Source organism: Notamacropus eugenii, chromosome 1 (assembly GCF_028372415.1).
Source record: "Notamacropus eugenii isolate mMacEug1 chromosome 1, mMacEug1.pri_v2, whole genome shotgun sequence".
In the NCBI taxonomy this organism is placed as follows: domain Eukaryota; kingdom Metazoa; phylum Chordata; class Mammalia; order Diprotodontia; family Macropodidae; genus Notamacropus; species Notamacropus eugenii.
The window spans coordinates 380,875,453-380,889,252 of record NC_092872.1 but is presented as its reverse complement, the minus strand read 5'-3'; the positions used below and the strand labels follow the sequence as shown (position 1 = coordinate 380,889,252).

At 37.4% G+C, this 13,800-nt stretch overlaps 1 pseudogene; it reads left to right on the top strand.

Moving 5' to 3' along the window:
* Window positions 1-1,914: 1,914 nt before the first annotated feature.
* On the top strand, window positions 1,915-2,990 carry LOC140526005 (protein NDRG1 pseudogene; annotated as a pseudogene).
* Window positions 2,991-13,800: the final 10,810 nt, after the last annotated feature.

Here is a 13,800-nt window from a genome sequence, read left to right as displayed (position 1 = left end):
GATAGAAAGAATACTAGGGAGTCATAGTCAGGATCACAAAGAATTTAGCAGCTCTAACATTAAATTGCTGGAGGTCATGGAACATGATATTCCAGAATATAAAGTGAAGTAGGACTACAATCAAGAATCACTTACCTGGTGAAATTAAGCATAATACGTCAGTGAGATAGAAGGATTTAAACTTTCATCAGAAGACCAGAATTACACCAAAACTTGATCTCCAATATCAAGGCTCAAGAGAATCATTAACAGGTAAAATGGGGAAAGAAAACATAAAAGACTCAATGACATCAAACTGTTTACATCCATACATGGAAAGATTAAACTTTTAATTCTTAAAAAATCTCATCACAAACATTACAGCTGGATGGAAAGTACACATACAGAGAGTATGAGCATGAGGTTAATATGGGGGAATAACATAAAAAATAATTAAGGAATAAGAAATAGGAGCACACTGGGTGAAGACGGAAAAGAGACGTAGAACAGAGTAAATTATTTCACTTGAAGTGGTGTAGAAGACCTATTAGAGTGGAGGAGAAGATGAGAGAGTGGGCAATGGGCATCACTTGAACATTACTCTCCCCAGTATTGGCTCAAAGACAGAATAATATACACAATCAGTTGAATGTAGAGATCTATCTTATCTGACAGTGAAATAGGAGGGGAGATTTAGTAAGGTAGGTGGGGGCACTGACAAAAAAGAAGGCAGATCAGGGGAGGTAATAGACAGAAGACAAACATTGATGAAGAGGGAAAGGGTAAAAGGAGAGAGAGAGGAAAAATAGGAAGAAAAATAGAATGGAAGGAAATACACAGTTAGTAATCATAACTGTGAATATGAATGGGATGAACTCTCCCATAAGAAGGAAGTGGATAGCAGAGTGGATCAAAAAACAGAATTATATAGTATATTGTTTACAAGAAGCACACTTGAAGCAGTAAGACAAACACAAAGCATATGTAAGGGGCTGGGACTCTTATTTTATTTCAGCTGAAGTTCAAAAATAAATAAGGGTAGCAATCCTGATCTCAGACAAAGCAAAAACAAAAAAAAATTGAAAGAGATAAGGTGAAACTACATTTTGCTAAAAGTACCATAAGCAATAAAGTAATACCAATACTAAAGATATATGCACCAAATGATATATCATCCAAATTCTTAAAGAAGTGAGTTACTGGAAGAAACAGAAAGAAATATACTAGAGGAGGACCTCAACTGTCCCCTCTCAGAAGTCAATAAATCCAACCAAAAAATAAACAAGAAAGAAAATAAGGAGGTGACCAGAACATTAGAAAAGTTAGATATGACAAACCTTTGGAGAAAATTGAATGGGAACAGAAAGGAATATACCTTCTTCTCAGCAGCATATGGCATCTACACAAAAATTGACAATGTATTGGACCATAAAAACCTCTAAATCAAATGTAAAAAAGGCAGACATATTAAATATACTCCTTTCAGATCATAATTCAATAAAGCTATATTCAAGAAAGCACAGTGAAAAGAGATTAAAAATTAATAGGAAACTAAATCATCTAATATTAAAGAATAAGTGGGTCAGAAAACAAATCATAGAAACAATCAATAATTTCATTAAAGAAAATAATAACCATAAGACTACATACCAAAATTTATGGAATGCAGCCAAATTAGTACTTAGAGGAAAATATATTTCTGTAAATTCTTACATGAACAAAATAGAGAAAGAACAGTTCAATGATTTGGGCATACAGCTTTAAAAAGGTAGACCAGCAAACCTCACAGTCTGTCAGCACACTTACTCCACTCACCCTTGCTTTCAGACTCTGAGTTTCTTAGCTGGACAGGAGACTGGAGAATGATTGAGTTGCTTCCCTTGGACCCACATTGCTCATCTCCCAAGCCTCTCTCCCAGGTAATAGTCTATGAGAATGTAAAAGGACCTCCAGGATGTGGACCTTGCAGAGGTCAAGTCTCTGGTAGAGAGAGAAGAAACCATCACTGGCCTCTGGAAAGAGTTCAATCTTCAGGAGCAGGACATGGAGACTTAACATGGCTGGGTCCATGTCACCATATGTGAACTCCAAAAGGGAATCATCCTTTCATCTTCACATATCATGACATTGACATGAACCTCAAAACCTGCTATAACCCTCTCTTCAATTCAGAGGACATGAAGGAGGTCGCCCAGTGTTTTGCCATCTGCCACATGGGCAGCATCCTTTCCTGTAGGATACATGTATTCCTGTATGGATCAACTGGCTGAAATGATTCCCACAATTCTACATGTTAGGACTGAAAAGCATGATTGGAATGGGAACAGAGCTTGTGCCTACATCTTAAACTTGATTTGCTCTGAACCACCCAGAAGTGGTAGAAGGATTCATTCTCATCAATATAAACCCTTGCACTATAGGGTGGGTGGACTGGGTGGCAATCAAGATCTCTGGGCAGACCCAAGCTCTTTTGGATATTGTGATATCTCATCTGTGTGGGAAGGAAGAAATGCAGAAGGTGGTGCATATCTACCAACATCACATGATCAATGACACAAACTCAAGCAATCTCCGTCTCTTCATTAATGTCTACAACAGACATTGGGATCTAGAAATCAAGCATCCTCTCCCCAGAACCAGTGTGGTCACCCTACAGTGCCCTGCATTGTTAGCGTTTGGAGACAATTCACCTGCAGTGGAGTGCAACTCTAAATTGCATTCAGTCAAGACCACACTCCTAAATATAACGGAGTGTGGAGGCCTGCCATAAATTTCTCTGCCTTCCAAGCTCATGTACAGAGACTTTCACATACATTATCCAGGGAATGGGATCCATGCCTTCTGCTAGCATGACTTGTCCCATGAAATCGCACACAGCCTCTGGCTCCAATGTCACCTCATTAGAAGGCAAACACAACCACTCCCACACAAACACCAGCCTAGAGATCAATCGCAACTCTGGGAGCACTAGGGATAATGCTGGGCTCAAGTCCATGAAAGTCTCCTGCTAGACAGGAGCTAACAACTCCCTCCTGGCTCTGGTTTGAACTCTGTTTTAAGTAACTCTCTTCTTTTCCTCCTCCCCCAGGCCCATGTTCCGCCCCTCCTATATCACACTGAACAAAATTTGATATTAATCCAAAGGTTTTCTTTTTAAGAGTGAGCTCAGGTGAGAACAAAGTGAGGTAGATTAAGAGGAAGTCATTTTGATGGGGGGTGGGGGGGAAGTTTGGAGTGTGGAAAGATATGGAGACCAATCTAAAGCAAGAATCCAAAGATGGGTCTCCTGATTAAATTGTTCACAAAATTCTAGCTGCTGCTATCTTCTCTCACTCACATCAACCTGAAAAGAGGCATTTCCCCACCAAAGATAAAAGTGAAAAACTTGTATTTAAAAAAAATAAACCCCAAGGATAGCCTGATTAATGAAAGTCACATAGGCCTTTGGACAACAATACAGCCCATCTACTAACTGTTTCTTTGCAGCAGTTTGTAATATAAGCAACACCACTTGGATGTAAGGAAGAAGAGTCCAGTGCATTGTGGGTGACTTTTTTTTAATGAGCTAAAACATTGAAACATATTTTATGCTGGTGGGTTTGGGATATGGGGGCTTTTTTTTGCTAACTCAAAATGTCATAATTGTAGATACTTTAAAATTACATTGTACATTCATACACCTTCAAATTTGAAGAATAAAAACCTATTTTCTTCTTAACTATTAACATTCAATTAAAATAGCCAGTTGAAATACAAGGTTTTACACAATGAAAATTACTGATGGGCTTCTGGTATTTCACATTTGTAAGATTTCAGCCTTGCCACACCTCTCCTTAAAATGTGGTGAGGAACCTTACTTTTTGTTCCTATGATTCTCACCTGATTTAAAAGGAATGTTCATTGCTGGGTGATTTCACAAGGGAAAGAGTTTCATGACATAGGCTGAGAGTTCTGCTTCTCCTCCCTAGTCCTCAGGTTCTTCATCTATGAAATAATGATCTCTAAGGTCCCTTCTAACTCTGTTTATTGTTTTAATGTCTTATGCTTCTAAGTCCTTTCCAGTTTGAACAGTCTGTTGTTCTATATTCTAAGACATTTTCTAACTCTCTTGACCATCTGTCCCATGCCTTCTGATCTAAAGGTCTTTGCAGCTTGAATATCACTGAATCTACGGTTTTAATTTTATTTACATGAATAATGGGGAAAAGAGTTGCAATAGTCTCTCTAGGATCTAGAGGCCTGTTATCTAACCATACCTAAAAGGTGGGGTACAGGATAGGGTGAGGAAAAGAAGGTTTTGTTAAATTTCCCACATTAAACAGAAGGCAGTCCTCTGAAGTCCCTTGAAATAGGTATAATATTCTAACATCAGCTTGACTAAAAGAAAGCAACATTCCCATTCCTTACCCTCCCCCTCAAGAAGTAATAATAACACTTTGGAATCTTGTGTCCTGAAATGAATTTGCCTCTCAATTCTGTTGTAAAAGAATAAGCCTTAGAATAATGACATGACCTTTAAAAAGATGGCTGTGAATTTTGACTTTGGATTAATGCTATTTGTTTAGAATCATTTCTTGAAAAGAGGGTTTTTGGTCAAGTGATGGGTGAAGAGAGACCTTGAGAGGTGACTGGCGGGGAGGATTATGGGATCTGGTAAATTGTAAGGATTCTGGGATTCCTACATTTTTCAATTAACTCCCCTCCACCTTTTCAGAGAAGATATTATCAAAAAAAGGCAACCATTTACTATGGTTTTTCATAGCTTTTGGACCTGTGCTTTAGCTAATTAATGAATTTTCCTATTGGAAGGATGTGAATAACAAATGAACCTTTGTGAGAATGACTGGCCTGGAGTGATGTCATTTGACTTGCTGGAAGCCTCTATCTTTGAAGGTTTCGTACAGTCCTTGGGCCAGAAGAGTGGGTAAGGGAGGCAGAAGAGGCCGAGAAACAGAAGTGGACAATGTGGTGTCAAGCCTTGCCAAAAGAAAGGTTTCTTAATGAGATATTTGTATTTATTTCTTTTTTTTATTATTTGTATTTATTTCCAGACCAATAAATTTGTAACTTTGCAAAAAAGAAAACTAAAAAAACTAGGAAAATAACCAATTAAAAACCTCCAATTAAGCATCAAATTGAAAATCCTGAAAATCAAAGGTGAGATTAATAAGACTGAAAGTAAAAAACAAAAAACAAAAATAAACACTACAGAACTAACAAATAAATCTGGGAACAGTTTTTGTGAAGAAAATAATAAGATAGATAAGCAAATAGCTAATTTAACTTTTAAAAATGTAAAGAGAATCAAATATTCAGTATCAAAAATGAAAAGGCTGAAATCACCACCAATGAAGAAGAAATTAAAAGAATCACTAGGAATTATTTTGCTCAATTATATGCCAATAAATCTGACAACTGGAGCAAAATCAATGAATATTTGTGGAAAAATAAATTACCCAGATTACCAGATCAGGAAACAGAATTCCTAAATAATCTCATCTAAGAAAAAGAAATTTAAAAAGTCATTGGTGAACTCTCTAAGAAAAAGCCCCAGGATCAGATGGGTTCATGAGTAAATTCTACCAAATATTTAAATAGCAATTACTTCCAAAACTATATAAAGTATTTGAGGAAAAAATGGGCAGAATCTTACCAAACTCCATTTATGATGCAAATATGATACTGATACCTAAACCAGGAGAAACTAAAACAGAGAAGAAAAATTATAAGCTAACTTTCCCTAATGAATATCCATGCAAAAAATGAACAAAATACTAGCAATGCAATTATAACAATATATCACTAGGATATATCATTACAACCAAGTGAGATTTATATCAGGAATGCAGGATTGGATCAATATTATGAAATCTATCAACATAACTGACCATATCAATAACAAAACCAACAGAAATTGATATGATTATCTCCATAGATGTTGAAAAAATATTTTTTTAACCAAAATACAGCATCCTTTCCCATTAAAAACAATAGAGAGCCTAGGAATGAAGGGAATGTTCCTTAAAATAATAAGCAGTATGTATCTAAAACCATTAATAAGTGTTATCTTTAATAGGAATAAGCTGGAAGACTTCCCAATATTTTCAGGGGTGAAGCAAGGATGCCCATTATCACCACTATAATTCAACATCATACTAGAAACGTTAGCTATAACAATGAGAAGAAAAAGAAATTGAAGGAATTAGAACAGACAATGAGAAAACAAAATTATCATTCTTTGCAGATGATATGATGGTATACTGAAAGAACCCTACAGAATCAATTAAAAACTGCTTGAAATAATTAGCAACTTTAGCAAAGTTGCAGGATATAAGATAAACCCACAAACCATCAGCATTTCTTTACATGACTAACAAAGCCCAGTAAGAAGAGAAAGAAAGAAATTCCATTTAAAATAACTACAAGCAAGACTAAAAGAAAAGTATAAAGCTGGGAAACCGTCTTTACAGCAATTGCCTCTGATAAAGGTCTGATTTCTCAAATATATAGAGAACTGAGTCAAATTTATAAGTCATTCTCCAATTGATAAATGGTCAAATGATATGAGCAGTTTTCAAATAAAGAAAAAAGTTATCTATAGGCATATGAAGAAGTTCACTAAATCACTTTTGATTAGAGATATACAAATTAAAGCAATTCTGAGATATCACCTCACACCTATCAGATTGAATAATATGACAAAAAGGAAAATTATATATGTTGGAGAGGAGGTGGGAAAATTGAGACACCAATGCACTGTGGGTAGAGTTGTGGACTGACCCAATAACTCTGGAGAGCAATTTGGAACTGTCCAAAGGGTAACCAAACAGTGTATACCCTTTGATCCAATGATACCACTACTAGTTATGTGTTCCAAAGAGATCACAAAAAAGGAAAAAGGACCTACATGTGTAAAAATACTTATAGTAGCACTTTCATGGTGGCAAAATATTGGAAATTGAGGGGATGCTTATCAATTAGGGAATAGCTGAACAAGCTGTGGTATATGAATGTAATGGAATATTATTGTGCAGTAAGAAATGATAAACAGGCAGATTTCAGAAAAACCTGGAAAGACTTGATCAAACTAATGCAAAATGAAATGAACAGAACCAGGAATGCATTGTACATAGTATTAGCAACATTGTGTGATGAGCAATGAATGTCTCAGCTCTTCTCAGCAGCAAATGATCCAAGAGAAGTACAAAGGACGGTGAAGGAAAATGTTCTGCACATCTAGATGAAAAACAGATGGACTATGAATGCAGATCAAAGCACTTTCTTAACTTACTTTATTCTTTTTTGTGTTTTTTTTCCTTTTGATGTTTCTTCTTTTATAATTGTGACTAATATGGAAATGTTATTAGCATTTATATATATAGCATGATATATAATATTATACATAATATATAAATAACACATAGCACATGTGTAACCTATATCGAGTTGCCTATCATTTTCAGAAGAGAGGAGGGGAAGGAAGGAGGGAGAAAAAACTGGAACTCAAAATCTTGTAAAAATGAATGCTAAAAATCTCTTGCCATGTAATTGGGGAAAAAATACTATTTAAAAATAAAGTAAAGAAAAAAAGAAGTATGACAACTTCCAGCAACAGTGATTCACAGGTAAGCATATCAGCCTCTCCCCATACTTGGAACCTGAAACAGTCCCAGCCTCAAGGTTGGGAGTCTTTATATGAAGACTAAAAAGCTCATCATGTAAAATTAAAACCTGGCGAGAACTTTTTGTGACCCAGCCATCCAACTTGGAGGTGTCTAGTTATCTGGGAAGCTTTACTTCTGCACCTTTATCAGTAATCTCTTGTATTCTACATGACCCCATGGAAGTCTTGTATTGGACTGTGCCATAAACTTCTTCTGGCCTTAGACACAAAATATATCAAAATGCTGGGCAAAGATGATATTTTGGGGTCACAGTAAGAAGAGTACCAATATCATTGAAAGCACTTTCTGAATTCTCTATTTTCTTTGGCATACCTATGTGAAGAGAAATAAGACTCCTAGCATTTGGCATTTATAGTACCCTGTTTGATACCTGGGACCCATGAGCACCAGGTCAATTAATTCTTTTTTTTCCATTTAATATTTCATATCATATCCTTGATGGTGATAGTCATGTACTCTGTTCTATGCTTTCAAATCTTCTTTTCTCCAGGAACAACTAGTTCCTTCAACTGATCTGCATTTAATTAATAATTTTATTCATATATTGGAGGAAATACAGCTTAAGAGATCTGAATCTCAGTCAAATACTAACTGTGTCATCACGGGCAAATCCCTTCTTTGAGTTTGAATTTCTTCATACACAAAATGGGGGTAATTGTCCCTGACCTGATGACTTCCCTGGGCTATTGTGAGGATCAAATAAGATAAAGGAGAAAGCTCTTTCTAAAGTGTTATGTAAATGACAGCTGTTTTATTAACAAGCCACATTTATCCTTAGATAGATGGAGTGTTCTTTTTATTTTATCATTTTCTATCCTTCTTTATAGGAAATTAAGTCATTACCAGGAAAGATTTCATTCTGTTTTTGACAAGCAACATGTCCTCTTCCTGTCATTTCATTAATCCAGAAATAATCATAGATCTAGAACTGGAAAGGATATTAAATGTAATCTAGTGCAACTCCCTCAGGGAACTGAGGCTCGAGGAGGTTAGTGACTTTTCCAAGAACTTTCAGAGGTTTATAGTAAGAGGCACAGCAAAGATTCAAACTGAGGCCTGGTGATTCCAAGCTCAGTACTCTTTCCACTATAGTAATCTAGTCTGTCTTCCAGTTTTATGAATGAGGCAATTGAGCTCAGAAAAAAAGCTGATTTAATCAAAGTCTCACAAAGCAGTGAGCAGGATCCTGATTTTTGACCTCTACTCCAAGGTTCTTTCCCATACCACAAGTTCCTTTATCATACTATCCTGTAACTTCCAAAATGTCTCAGGATATTTTTAGTAGCCACACATGGTAGGATCACATAGAAAAAAAAAAGAACTGGCTTTGGAGTCAATCAATCACTCAAAAGCATTTAATAAGTCCCTACTGAACCTGAACTCCAAGCCTACCTCCATTGATATCACCCTGTACTATTGGGGAGTAGGTCATTTCCTCTTCCTGAGTCTCACTTTCCTCACACATAAAATTTGACAAATAATATTCCTACTACTTTACAAGGTTGTAGTGAGGAACAAACTAAATACTACATATAGTGTTTGGTCATTACAAAAACCTATAGATATGTTAGTAAGCATCATACTATAATCATACCTGAGCATCTAAGTGGCACAGTGGATAGAGTGCCAGAACTGGAATAAGAAAGACTCTTCTTCCTCAGTTTAAATCTGATCTCAGATGCTCACTAGCTCTGTGACCCTGAGCAAGTAATTTAACCCTGTTTGCCTCAGTTTCCTCATCTGTAAAATGAGCTGGAGAAGGAAATGGAAAACCACTTCAATATCTTTGCAAGCAAACCCCAAATGGGGTCATGAAGAGTGAGACATGACTGAAATGCATGAATGACAACAAAAACCATCATAGGTATCATGGTCTTCTTCTCAGAAGCGGGTGCAGGGGGGGAGGAAGAGGAAGCACCAATGCTCATAGCTCTTTGTGAACCAGTCTCCCAAGTATTGTAACACAGAGCGGATCAGAAAAACGCAACACCACAGTTAGGCTGCTGCTTGTAGAACACTGCCACAAGAGACTGAGGAGTCAGGTTCAAATTCTACCTCTGGTGATACCTACCTGTGTAATCTCAGCCAAGTCACTTAACCTCTCTGGGCCCCACTTCTCTCATCTTTAAAATGAAAGGGTTGAACTAAAAGACCTCCAAGGTGCCTTCTAACTTTTGGCCTATGATACAATGCTGCTATGATCTTTTTCTTTTCTTCCTGTTTCGAATAAACCTGTAATCTCATAGGAGTAGGGACCTACCAGGAAGGGCAATCCTTCTACCAATGTAAAGCAATGGCTGTTTTGTAATTCTGAAAGTTGACTGGGGCACTAAGAGGTTCATTAATTTGCCCGGGGTCACATAGCCAATATATTCTTGAGGTGAGAAATGAACCTAGGTCTTCCTAACTCTATCTATTACACCTTGCTGTTTTCACTGTTAATCATCAAAATAAGAATAGCTTAATTTCCACACATTATGTCTGTTGAGGAAAAAGCCATTATTGCTAATAATTGTCCTCTGAAATTTAGGCTTGAGTCTGTCTGAAACAATTTTATTGAATTTAACATTTATCTATGTCTAAAACACTTCCAGCCTAGAGAAAAAGTGAGAGATGCTCAACTTGGCATAGTCCTCATACTTCCAACATGACTCTCTGCTCCAAGAATATTTCAAGTAGCATTAATTGGAATCTGGAAACAGGAAAATATCATAATATATTAAAATACAGCTTAGGGTTAACATTCCAGAATAGTCTTTACTCAGCTTCTTCCTGAACCACTCTCCTTAAGAGTTCCTTCCTACAATCAGTATCTTAACCTTGAATTTCCAAAGAGAAGAAATTGTCCCCAGGTGAGTCATGGTGCAAATCACTTCAGGTAGGTGGGAAGACAATGACCCTTTCTAGATGAAAGTTGCTTGGTTATCACTTTTACTCCATTTCAAAAGAAGGTCCTAGACTTTATTCTTCCCACTTTCCTGAAGGGATATTTGGAAAGGGTTTTAGGCTGGAGAAATAATAGTAATATTTCTAGCAATACAAAAAAATAGATTTGCTTAATGTGCCTTCATAGCTCATCTGATTCTTACAGCAATCCTATGAAGAAGATCAGGTAAGTATGGTCATTTTATAGATAAGGAAAATGCAGATGGAAGAAGAGATCTGTGATCCAAATTCACCACACAATTTACTGACAATCGGGATTCAGACCCAGGTTTTCAGATCTCCAGGGCCAGTTTCTTCCCTCTATGTTTCCTCGAGGGGCAGGTGCAGAATGCTTGAGCAAAAGAGGTAGCACCAAACGAACAAAATGAGCCTAATTAACTATGAAGGTCGATAAGACATTTAGCAAACAGATTGAAGTATCATCTGCACTTGATCAATAATCAGACTGTTCTGACTTTAGGAAGTAATTGGACAAATCAGATGATAGCAACACCAGTAAACGTAATGCCCTCCTACTGATCGGCATGGAAGCATGTGATCCTGATCAGTTTATTTCATGGTGATAAATTACGCAATTAGACATCCGTCACTACTGATATAAATGCTCCTGAAAATGATGATGGGTTTGTATTCCCCCCTAGCACATGTGGAAAATCAATTACAGCACATTTTTAATATGATAAACTACTGGGGAGAGGGCATGTGGTTTTTCTCATTTTCTTCTTGGAATTTGACAAGTAATTATCATTCATCTCAAGAGGGCCTGACACCATAGCAAAAATGTCTGGAGCCTTGGAGATGGGCAACCCTGGAGTATTGTATTCACATCTGGGTGTCATATTTTAAGAAGGATGCTGACAAGCTTAAGAGGTATCATGATAGGGATGAACTCAGAACCATGAGGTCAAGCACAGTCCTGACATTCTCCAACTCTGAAATTCTTTGTTCTATGTTCTAAAGTTTCTTTCAGCACTAACATTCATGACCACATGTGAACTCTTGCCATGGTCATCTTATCCATTTATCTGTGACTCAAGGGATCAGAAAATTTAAAACTGAAATTGACCTATGAGGAATATTTAGTCCAACCTTGTTATTTTTCAGATCTAATTACAGTAATCTCTGGGACTTCCCTTATAGTGAGGACCCAGAATCTTGATCCCAGGTTCAAGGTACACTGTGGGTCAATGTATCCAATTGGAACATAACTCATGAATGCCTTTTGATGAATTTACTTTTACCAGTCAGCCCCAGCACATGTTTATTCAGAGGAAAAGATATTTAGTCAAAGAACAGAGTAAATGAATTCACAAGGAAAAATTACCCCCAACACATATGAAGATACTCTCCCATAGGTTACTGTACTGCCAATTGGAAGGGGGGAAACACACATAAAACATACGTGAGCAGAGAATATGTATAGAGGGCACTCACATATGGAGACACATGATCACAGAACATGTTTAAAGAAACACAAGCTAGAGACTTATGTGACCGTGGATACACCTATGGATTACACAAAGGGATATATGGGGCCATGATGTATACAGAACCTGAACAATTCACTGCTCCAATATCACAAAGCTAGTGATATGTTCCAATGATATCCTTGCACTGCTCCTCTCTCCTGGGAGTCTGGCCTCTACTAGACATCTCTACTGCTCACAAGGTTGCCTAAGTTCTATTGCCTAAGTACTTCTATTACTATTTGCTGAGTTTCAGCTCTTCAGAGACCTCTGCTGGGCTCTTTTCTCCCATTTACTGAGATGTGATTTCTAGAAAATCTTTCCCTGAGCTATTATACCTAGCTAGGGAGAAGTAGCAAAGATGAGCAGAATATCACCAGATAAGATTGTCCTTGTCTGGTGCTGATTTAAAGTCTCTGGCCCCAGACAATTATCTGACTCTAGGTTAGAAAACTCTTTTAGAACTCCTCTGTAACCCTTGATTAAGAACCTGTATCTTTGCCTCAACAAAGCTTTTCAAGGGCTTCCTCCCCCAACCCCCAATCTAAAACACACATATCTACAGAGGACTTCAGTGGGACTAAGCTTTGCTCCCAAGAATTGCTTTTATTGAAATGAAAATAAATGTAGCTTAACTGGGAAAGGTCCACATCTCTGCCTTTATAAGTGTTATCGACCAGCAACAAAGCTCTTGACTTCTGTGCAGTATTTTGACCAAGCCCTTGTTTCTTTCCCCATATAACCTGTGCTCAAATGTTCACTTATATGATTTCTGTCTCAAAAAAGTCAAGCTCCCTGGTAGAGCTGATAATGAAAATATTACTGAAGCCATGGATGTATTTATACAAAAACAACTCAATTTGTCTGTAGCAGAACGCTCCTGCTGTTAGGGAGGAAGTAGTCTCCTCAAAACAGCTTTCCCACACCTGGGAAAACTGTCTTTGCCATTCTCTGTTTGGGACAAAGGTGGAAATGAAACCTCCATGTGTTTTGCAATCACCACCAGAAGGTGGTTTTCCTCATATTTCTCCAAAAAAGAGCTGATTCTCACGGCACAACAAGTTCTGTGGAAAGGGCAGGAGCAAATGAATGCCTGATGCTGAAAACATGTGAAGCCTGTAGTCTTTTATCCCGGTTGGACTCCATCTGGAAAATTGGATGCCACATTTTAGGGAACCCACTGGTGATTCAGAGTGCATTCAGAGAAGGGCAGGAAGGAGGGGACAGAAATGATGTCATTTTAGGATCATTTAAGGAAACTATAAATAGAGAAAAGAAAAACCAAAGTATCATAGATTTAGAGTTGAAAGGGAACTCCTCCACCGTCTAGTTCAGCCTACTCATTTTCCAAATGAAGGAAGTAAGACCTAGAGAGGAGTAACTAGGTGGAACAGTAGACAGAGGTCCAGGCCTGGAGTCAAGAAGATTCATCTTTCTGAGTTCAAAAATCGTCTCAGACGCTAGCTGTGTGACCCTGGACAAGTCACTTAACTGTTTGTCTCAGTTTTCTCATTTCTAAAATGGGCTGGAGAAGAAAATGACAAACCACTCCTGCATCTTTGCCAAGAAAACCACAAAGGGCATCACAAAGAGTCAGACACAAAAATGACTGAAAAATGAGAGCCTAGAGAGGTATAGTGACTTGTCTAGGCTCACACAAGTAACAATTGTGAGAGGTGGGATTACAACCCAAGTCTTCAGAATCCAGAGTCAGTTCTCTTTCC